Genomic DNA, 9,771 nt, shown 5'->3' with positions numbered 1-9,771 from the left:
GTGAGCCAAGGAGCTTTAACACTGCTAAAGAAAAATCCAAACAAGGGGAACATAATAGATAACTTTAGGCCCATCACTCTACTTATGCAGATTTGAAAATTTTGGCCAAAGTGTTAATAGGGAGGTTGGTGCTTGTCATTGAGAAACTGGTCGACAAGGCACAAACATGCGCCATGCCAGGCTGGAGCATCCATGACAATCTCCACCTCATGCGCTACATCATAGACAGGGTAGTTAAAGAACCTGGCATTGGTGGGGAGCTGATCAATTTGGATCAATCGAAAGCTTTAGATAGGGTAGACCATTGATACTTGGAGGCTGTCCTTATAGTGGCTGGTTTCAGTCCCATTTCTTTGGCTGGATTGCTGCCTTATACAGCGGCATCCATTCAGTAATTCACGTGAATGGGCATCTATCCAGACTGTTTGACATTGCGCGCTTGGTCCATCAGGGATGCCCCCTCTCGTCACTTCAGTACGTATTGACTCTTGAGCCACTATTGCGGAAGCTGGTGACACTAAGGGGCATCCAGCGAGAATTGGGATGTGGGACAAGTATGTCTGCATATGCAGATGACGTCACCGTCATAGTGTCTAGCCAAGGCCATATTGGCCTGGTCGGTGAGACACTAAAAGAATATGAAGTGGTAACAGGAGCGAAAATTAACCGGGAAAAGTCAGTGGGCTTGCAGATCAGCACCTGGAGAAGCAAGCCCATGCCATCCAACCGTGTCTCCATTGTGGGATGCTGGACTGACGGACCAGTTAAATTGCTCAAGGTCTGATTCAGTTTGGAACTCCAAATGGAGAAGAACTGGGATGAGATAATGAGTAGGGTGGCCACTCTCACCCAGCAATTGGCCGAGAGGAAGCTATCCCTAAAAGGTCGGGCGGAGGTGGTGAACGCATACATCATGTCCATCATCTACTACTACCTGACCATCGTGCCTTGTCCCAAACCTGCCATCACCAAACTGGAATGCATCCTCCTTCGATTCTTGTGGAAAGGAAACATTCCGATGGTCAGGCAATCCGTTCGCTGCCAACACCCGCTAAAAGGAAGGCTGGGCATGCCGTAATTAATGATGTGCAGACATGCGCTGAGACTGTGACATCTCCGGCGCTTCATAGACTACGGTGAACAGGTCTGGTCACTGTCTGTGGGGCACACTTTCCTGCAGCTCGTCTCTTTGGCCGAATTGCAATCGTGGATCAAAAAGAGGCTGAGGAAGGGTGAATGGCACTGTAAGTGTTGCATTGCCCTCAAACAACTCTGCCATCCTGGATCAAACTTGCACGACTGCAATACCACAAAAGCATTCTATGGAAGATGAGTGGAGGGGAGGTATGACAACAACCTTGGGGAGAACCTGGGCGTCAACAAGGAATACCTGACCCGCCTGTTCAGGACAACTTTTGGGCTAGGACCTATGGACAACTTCCAGAGATCCCTGGCCTGGCAGTGCTGTCTAAAAGCACTACCTGTTCGAGATAAGCTCTACAGGCATGGCTCTAGAGACACCGGGCTGACCTGTCTGAGATGCGGTCAGAGTGACGAAACTGTTCGGCATGCACTCATGCAGTGTCAAACCATTTCCGACCTGTGGGCTTATGTCGAACAACTGTTGTCGTGTGTGGGATGAGTTGGTTTATCAGCCAAGTCTATTGTTAATATTGCTCTGTCTCTTTCTTTGAAATGGGAAGGAAGAGCTGTTTTCATTGTACTAGTGGCTATGGTGAAAGAATGTGTATGGTGGAAGCGTTTGAAAGGCCTAGAAACAAACACTTTTGAAAAAGAAGGTGAGAATAGAGAGGGAAGTTTTGTCTAATGAATGTTTCACAAAAAGATGGGTGAATGTAGCAAGGATGGCATGTGTGAATGACGGTGCCACTTTGAGCATAGTCCTATGAACCAAAGAGAAAGAGAATACTTTACTCTAATGTACAACATTTGCATTTTTTGCCTGAGGTTACCATGGTCTTTTCGTAGGTTTTTCTTTCCATGGATAAACCTCCCCACTTTTGGGAATTTGTTTTTTGTACTATTTCGACTTTTTGAGCCCTTTTGATTGTTGCCTTCCTTTTTTTTTCCCCCCTTGGAAAGAAAAACTCTACATTGTATTGTCCCCTCTGTGTCGAGCCCTGTGTGGCTAATAAAGAAAGTTATCTGTCTGTCTGGAAAACCTGGAATCAAGGTGTCTTAGCCCTTTAGCATTCAGATTATTCTGTTAAATGCAATGCTTATTTATTCACATTGTTTTGAATTAATGAGGCGTTATATTGTAGCTTTGAAATTTAAATGATGTGATTGTATGTTTTAGAATAATATTGTAGGGTTGGCGTAAGAGGCCAAATCTTGACAGTTTGAGCATAAAACAGGTGGAATATTTGGGCTGGATCTGGTCAGTTTAAATGATAAAGTGTTAAAGTTAACTTAACAAAGATGAAAGTTCTAATTAGCAGGAAAACAGATAGAATACTAATCCCTTTGGGCAAATGACCCTGTTCCTTATGTAGAGTAGGTGTAGGTAGAAATTCCATGGTGTGCTCAGTGCAAATTATGAGTACATAAAAGGTGCAGTGGAATGAAAGGTAGGTTAACTGAGAAAGTAGAATTTGTTTGTGACTGATGTTCAGGAGTAATAAATAACAAGAGCATATGGGAAATATATGTATTCTGAAATGTCTAGGAGGCTCCATAGAAGTAGAAGATAGTTTCTGTTATCTAGGTGGCCTGATTAGCAGCAGAGGAAGAGGCTCTGAAAATATAGCTGCTAGACTATAAATTTGCTTGGAAAAAGTTCAGGAAATTTTAACTTCTGTTGGTAACAAATGGCCTCTCTCAGAATGAACAGCAGATTGTATGATACCTGTGTATGAACAGCCATGCTACATGGTTGTGAATGCAGAGGACATTTGAAGAGAAAAAAATAAATGAAACTAGCATGCTCCTATGAATGCAATGTTAGTGTGCATGTATGACAAAATACAAATGCATTGAGAGAAAAACTGGGCATATGAGGTATCAGATGTGGTATGCAGGAGAGAAGGCTGCACTGGTATTGTCCATGAGATGTAGATGGATAAAGTTAGCTGTATAAAGAAGTGCCAATTGCTAAGCATGAAAGGAACTTGTGGAAGAGGTAGACCTAGGAAATTGCGGGTTGAAGTTATGAACACTGACCCCAAGATGTTGAGCCTCTCAGAGGAGGTGATGGGTGACAGAGATGAGTAGCAACATGCTGTGCTTGAAAAGGCATGTTCATCTCAGCAGAATCGAGGCTTTGTCAAGCCTTTCCCCTCATCATCTGCCACCACCCTTCCACCACCCTTTCACCACCCTTCTATGTTATCCTATTTTCTTCACTTCCCCTTACACTGATCTGATATCCTCTGCATCCAACTCATTCCCTATCTCTAATCATCTGTCACACTATTTTCACTCAATGTACTTACCTACACATCCACCTTTTCTGCACTTCTATTTTTTTCAGTCTTATATTCACGTTGTACCTGCACCTCACATCTCTCTCTCTTACTTTCCAGGTGGGCAAGCCATGTATACTCCTCTTCAGCAAAACATCTGCTTCTCTTCTATGATAATTTTTATTCCTCCGGTCTATACTTGGCTCAGGTGATTGGTCTTACCTTGCGGGTACTGGCAACTTCACATAATAAGCACCCAACACACTCCGTTAAGTGGTTGATGCTAGGAAGGGCATCCAGAGTGTAGAAACCCTGCCAAAGCAGACGTACAAATTTTTGGAGCCTTGTGGCTCATCTATTCTTGTCAATGTCAAACTGTCTAACATAGAACTAAGGATGTTAAATGATGGTAATGATGTTGATGATGATATGTGTATATATATATATGCATATATATGTATACACTCTTTTGCTCAACTTCTAAGTTATGGAAATATAAGCACACCAGCACCAGTTGCGAAGCAGTGGTGAGGACAAGCAAAGATACAAAGACATGCACATATATGCATATATCCACTCTACCAAATCCACTCACAAGGCTTTGGTTGGCCCGAGGCTATAGTAGAAGACACTTGCCCAAGGTGCCATGCAGTGGGATTGAATCCAGAACCAAGCAGTTGGGAAGCAACACCTGTGCCTATCTAACTATGCTTTTATGCATGTATGTAATTCACCGGATTTATCCTGTCAAGTATTTCTTCTTGCAGTTTTACTTTACCCATTTACACATTTTTCAGTCTTAGATTACATTTTCATGGCTCCATATATTTCCCTCTATTAATCTTATCACCCACTCAACATCTAATATTTCAGATTTATCAACTTTACTTTAATCACCCACAAAAACAAACAAACATCTCCTCCCAACACTTGAATTCATCAGCTGCATTTAATTCGAATATACCGATTCCATCTTTCTCGAACCTTATTCATTACCCGTCTTAATTATATTTTTATCTCTAAACGATCCACCCTCATTATACATCTGCAACACCTACACAATTAGTCACTTTTATATTGTGGTGATGGTTACTAATGACTAAATTACATATTAATTACAAACATTTCTCACCTGTTAAAATAGTTTACTACTTAAAAAAAAAAAAGTGCTTTATCTTTAATCTTTTACTACCTGTTTCAGCCACTGGAGTGCAATGAGTCTGGGATTCTAGGGCACCTCCTTGAAGGGGGTTTAGTCAGACAAATCCACCTCGGTACTTACATTTTAAGACGGGTGCTTATTCTGTTAGCTACGTTTTGCTGATAAATCCGATGAATTACGTACGTACATAAAAACATAAATAGATAGGTGCAGGTGTTGCTGTATGTTTGCTTCCCAACCACATATGGTTCTGGGTTCAATACCACTGCAAATTTACAGGGATGTAAACAAACCAACTCTGATTATCAATGTGGGGATGGGAGCAAACACACACACACATCTCTGTCTCTGTATCTATCTATCTATCTATCTATCTATCTATCTATCTATCTATCTATCTATCTATCTATCTATCTATCTATCACACACACACATACACACACACACACACACACACACACTAGGCCTTCACACAGTTTCCATCCTTTAAATTAATTCATAACATATTGGTTGGCCTGTGGCTATAGCAGAAGATACTTATCCAAGGTGCCGCACAAAGGGACTGAACCTAAACCCATACGACGGCAAAGCGAACTTAACCATATTGTTAGAGTTTGTGTGGCTTAAAACGATGCATGGGAGAGGGAGGAGAGGTCAGTCGTGACTGATACTTTATTTTATCGAACCCGGAAGGAGGAACAGCAAAGTTGATTTCATCAAGAATTGAACTCAGAACGTAAAATATCGGAAGAAATTGTATGAAGTATTATTTTATCCGACGCTGTAACGATTCTGTCAATTACTCAACATAGACTGAGTATAGTGACAGAGGAGTCAGTTCTGATGATATAAAAGGTATCTTACAGTAATATGAAAGAAGAGCGATAAATTTGGATGGATAAGAATGGTAAAATGAGGAAGTGAAGTAACGAAATGTATTAAATAACAGCTTGGAAACTAAAATATTTGTATGACTAGTAGAGTTGAAATCTTCATGATGCAAGGGGGATAACTCTTCATTGCAAAAATGTTAGGCCAGCATCGTAGTTCTCATTCTACATCACCGCAGAAGCAATCCAATACTACTACCACCGCCGCCGCCGCCTTCACTGCTACCGCTACTACTACTTGTCAAAACAGCATTGATAGTAGTAGTAGTAGCAATGTCAATGCTGTTTTATTTCTTACTATCACTCTAATCAGCAATTTGCTCCATGGACAGATGCACAAGCAGATTCCCCACATGCGTAGAGACCAGGAACAATAACATTTCCAGTTTCTGGTCTGTATGTTAATAACCTCTCCCTTATAGTTGGTTGGGATACCTCCGATGTTGTAATGCACAATGGGTAAGACAGGAATAAGTTCACGAGTGACACCAACACCGGCAAATATCATGGCAGTTTCAGAGATTCAGCATTAGTTTTATGAATATTATCATCACAGACAGGATATGGTTTGATGTACGTGGACAGACAAGACAAAAACTAAACAAAACCATTCCAGTACAGAAATACCATTTAAATTATATAAATATTTTCATTTTCATCTCCTTTCACAGGAAATTGTTGAGACAGTTTGCACTGGCCTACATCACCAGAAAGGAAATAGTCGTCCATTGTTATGACAAGTGGTTCAATGTTGTAATTGGTTGCACAGACAGAGTTGAAAGATTTTATAAGTTCGTTTCGAATATCATGAATCTTCGGTTCGATCCAGCTGAGTATCATCACTGTGGGATTAATGCAAACTATGCGAGAGAAATTGAGTAACAGAGACTGTGGGTAGCCTCAGATGGATTGGATCTGTAATAAAAAAACAAAACAAAAATGTAGCCTTGTCACCGACGGAGTCCTGAATATTATATTGTTTGTCAGCTTCCCACACTAAAATATAATGAATTGCGAGTTTTGTTAATCGAACAACTAGAACAGTCATCATCGACACCGACGGAAGATAATCATAATCTTGTAGTGTGGTACTACGGCAATTGATCTTTGTGTGCGTGTTGTGACGAGGAGAAGAGATGGATCAGGGCTTTTCTAAAGTTTGTGGATCCCGTGACTAAGTTGAATTCCGCACCATTGCTCATATAATTTTAAATTAATATGACAAGGCCATAGGCTCTGGCATGGCAATATGGCGTATCTTCAGATCCCCAAAACCTGTTGGCCCATGATCTCTTAAGAAAATATATATGTGACAGTTACTGTTAAGGTGGTAGTCAGTGGTCACCAATTTGTAATGGTTGGTATTCGCTGCAGTCGAGAGTCACCAATTGTAACGGCATGTTGTAAAATGGGAAAGATGAAAGAAGACCAGTGATTGAAGTTGTAAAGAGATATTTATTTACCGTTACTTTGTCTAAATCCAAAACCACGACGGGTTGGTATGTATAACTAGTAAATGGAAAAGCATGCAGGGTAAAAATAGTTAATTTCGGCCGGTATGTGTATACACGTTCTCATAGTAGTATATAGAGTGAGATATGGTAATGTTACAGAGAAAAGAAAGTGAGTTAGTGAAAGTGAGAGTGGTGGGGCAAAACCACTGCTTCGTTAGTGAGTTACCTTAGTTGTCCCTTTGTACCCTTTCTTTCACAGACGGCGTTTTGTTCAGCCGGTCAGCCAGGCTCAGTTCCCACCAACTGACTTTGGCTTACGGAGCACTTGTTTTTATAACTATCGAAGACTAGTCAGAAAGAGAGACATATTGTTGAGAACAATAGATTTCGTTGGTGATACCTATTATCTCTATTCTAGCTTTTGGTGGCCTAGAAGAGGTTAGAAGGGTCAAGTGGCAAAGACATTATTCTGCTTAGCAAAGGCATCCGGCAAATGTAACTGCTGTCACTCACAGAAAAACTATTATTTTACCGTGAGAAAAGTGCTGTTGAACTGTTAAGTGAAATTTGGCGATCGAGGATCGAATCCACGCTATGCCTGCATGAAACCACTACATATATATTTATGTGTGTGTCTGTGTTTGTTCTCCTCACCATCGCTTAAATATCGATGTTGGTGTGTTCAAGGCCCCGTAAACTAGCGGTTCGGCAAAAAGAAACGATAGAATAAGTACGAGGCTTACAAAGACTTCTTCGACTAAAACCATTTTAGGCGGTGCTCCAGCATGGCCGCAGTCAAATGACTGAAACATGTAAAAGAATAAAAGTGTATTAACTACAAATTTATAAGTAAGAAGTTTAATCTTCGTTTCTTCTATAGGCACAAGTCCTGAAACTCTTTTGGGAGAAAACTTGTCCATTACATTAACATCAATGCTCCTCCTGTACTCATTTTATTGACCCTGAAAGGGATGAAAGGCAAAGTCGATCTGGGCAGAATTTGAACTCTGGACGTAAGATGGACGAAATGCCACTGAGCATTTTGCTTAGCGTGCTGACTTGTCTGTTACCTCACCGCCTTAATAAAGAAGTTTAACAAAGGGATGGTTTGCTGTATTAATATGATGGTTCGCTGAATGTCACCAGTATGGCGGCTTGTGGATACCAGCTTAACGTAGTCCGCTGTTATTAGTATAACAAGAGTTGTTCTCACGTCGAGTTGATTCCATGGTTGTTGGTTGAAGATGACAATGTCGACGACGGTAGTTGTTGATACAGTGTGTGGCAGACAGACGTCAACAACTGTCTTCGTGTGAGATGTCTCTGGCGTGTTAGCAGTAAATGCATGAATGCGTGAAGACATTAGTTGTGCTTTGTATACATAGAAAGAAGACTTGAATGAAGTGTTTCTAGAAGAGTGCGAAAGATAACGGCATTGATTTTGGTCTATACTATCGGCGCACGTGGAAGAAGGATTTTCTTGTGTGAGAGAGGCCAGCGTTAATGCGATAGAACATGCCGGGAGCCCTTTAGAAAAGCAAGACCAGGAACTGAAAGGAACTCGATTGAACAATGGCGGCGGCTACATTATATAAGTGACAATCGGACGTAGCAGAGAACACCTGTCCGAAGGAACTAGTTAATTCAGCCTGTAGCGAATGCTCAAGCGAAATACCCCTCTCTCCTTTATTATATATACGTACATTCGAACGTAGCAGGTGACAGCTAAACTTTGGGGGCTATTTGGACCCCGTTTTGTCCACTATTCTGATTGGTTGGTATTGGCGCAATTTGTCTCTTACTCTGTCGCGCCAATCTGTAGCGTATAACCAATCAGAGCTCTAAATAAGATCATGTGAGACAGCCTGTTCTTAACCCAGTTTGAGCCTACAGCCCCTTGTAAAAACCCAGCTACTCCTCGTCTCGAAGTCTTTGGTTCCAGACCATTTAAGGTCTAGCCATTGACGACACAAGGCACAGCCAGTTCCAGCGACAACACAACAGCAGCTACGTTGAGACTTACCAACTTCATCCAACAGCATTACGGCAATCTCTTTCTTTGTCGCCACTATCATCTTCTTAACGTCGGCAACATCATCACTCTATGTACACAGCAGCCAGCAGCTCACCCAGGTTTCGATACAGCACTGTTCGTGAATGACTTCACCATGGATCAACAGCAAACATACAACCTGTGAGAACTCCTGTACCAAGTGACCTAGGAAGCAGCATTACAGCCACAACTTCGTACGACATGTATCGCAACCGGCTCAGCGTCATCACCGCAACTTCTAGATACAGTATTTCAATTATCGTATACAATTGATTACGAACTGGTACTCTCATTTCTTGTGTCTATGAACATTCTTCTAACTTCTCATTATAGACTCTATCACTGTCTCCCTCATGGTAATTCTTATATGTACTTAACGCACACGCATGCATCCATTCCTGTACACACACTTTGTTCTCACGACGGCCTGTCTGTTATTCTGTATGCATGACTCACACACAGACATACATGTTAACATATCAATAAATCATTTCTCAAACATTCTACTCGGTTGTGTCTCTCTCTTTTCCCTCTGGTACATATATATATTATTCCAACCTTCTGAACGGACTCGTTATTAGATGGTTTCACCACGTGAGACCACGACCATCTAAAAGCCAATCACAGACTGAGCAAAGCTGTAAACTGACTGTGTCGTTTGAGCCCACCTTGAAGTCCAAATATGCATGTTTTAACTAAAGCTAATACAGAAATGCTACAGAAATTTAATGATAATATTTTCTACTGGAAGCACAAGGCCTCAAATTTGGGGGAAGGGATTAAGTCG

Source organism: Octopus bimaculoides, chromosome 10 (genome assembly GCF_001194135.2).
Source record: "Octopus bimaculoides isolate UCB-OBI-ISO-001 chromosome 10, ASM119413v2, whole genome shotgun sequence".
Classification (NCBI taxonomy): Eukaryota; Metazoa; Mollusca; class Cephalopoda; order Octopoda; family Octopodidae; genus Octopus; species Octopus bimaculoides.
The sequence above is the reverse complement of the archived record's forward strand: the minus strand, read 5'-3'. Positions refer to the sequence as shown.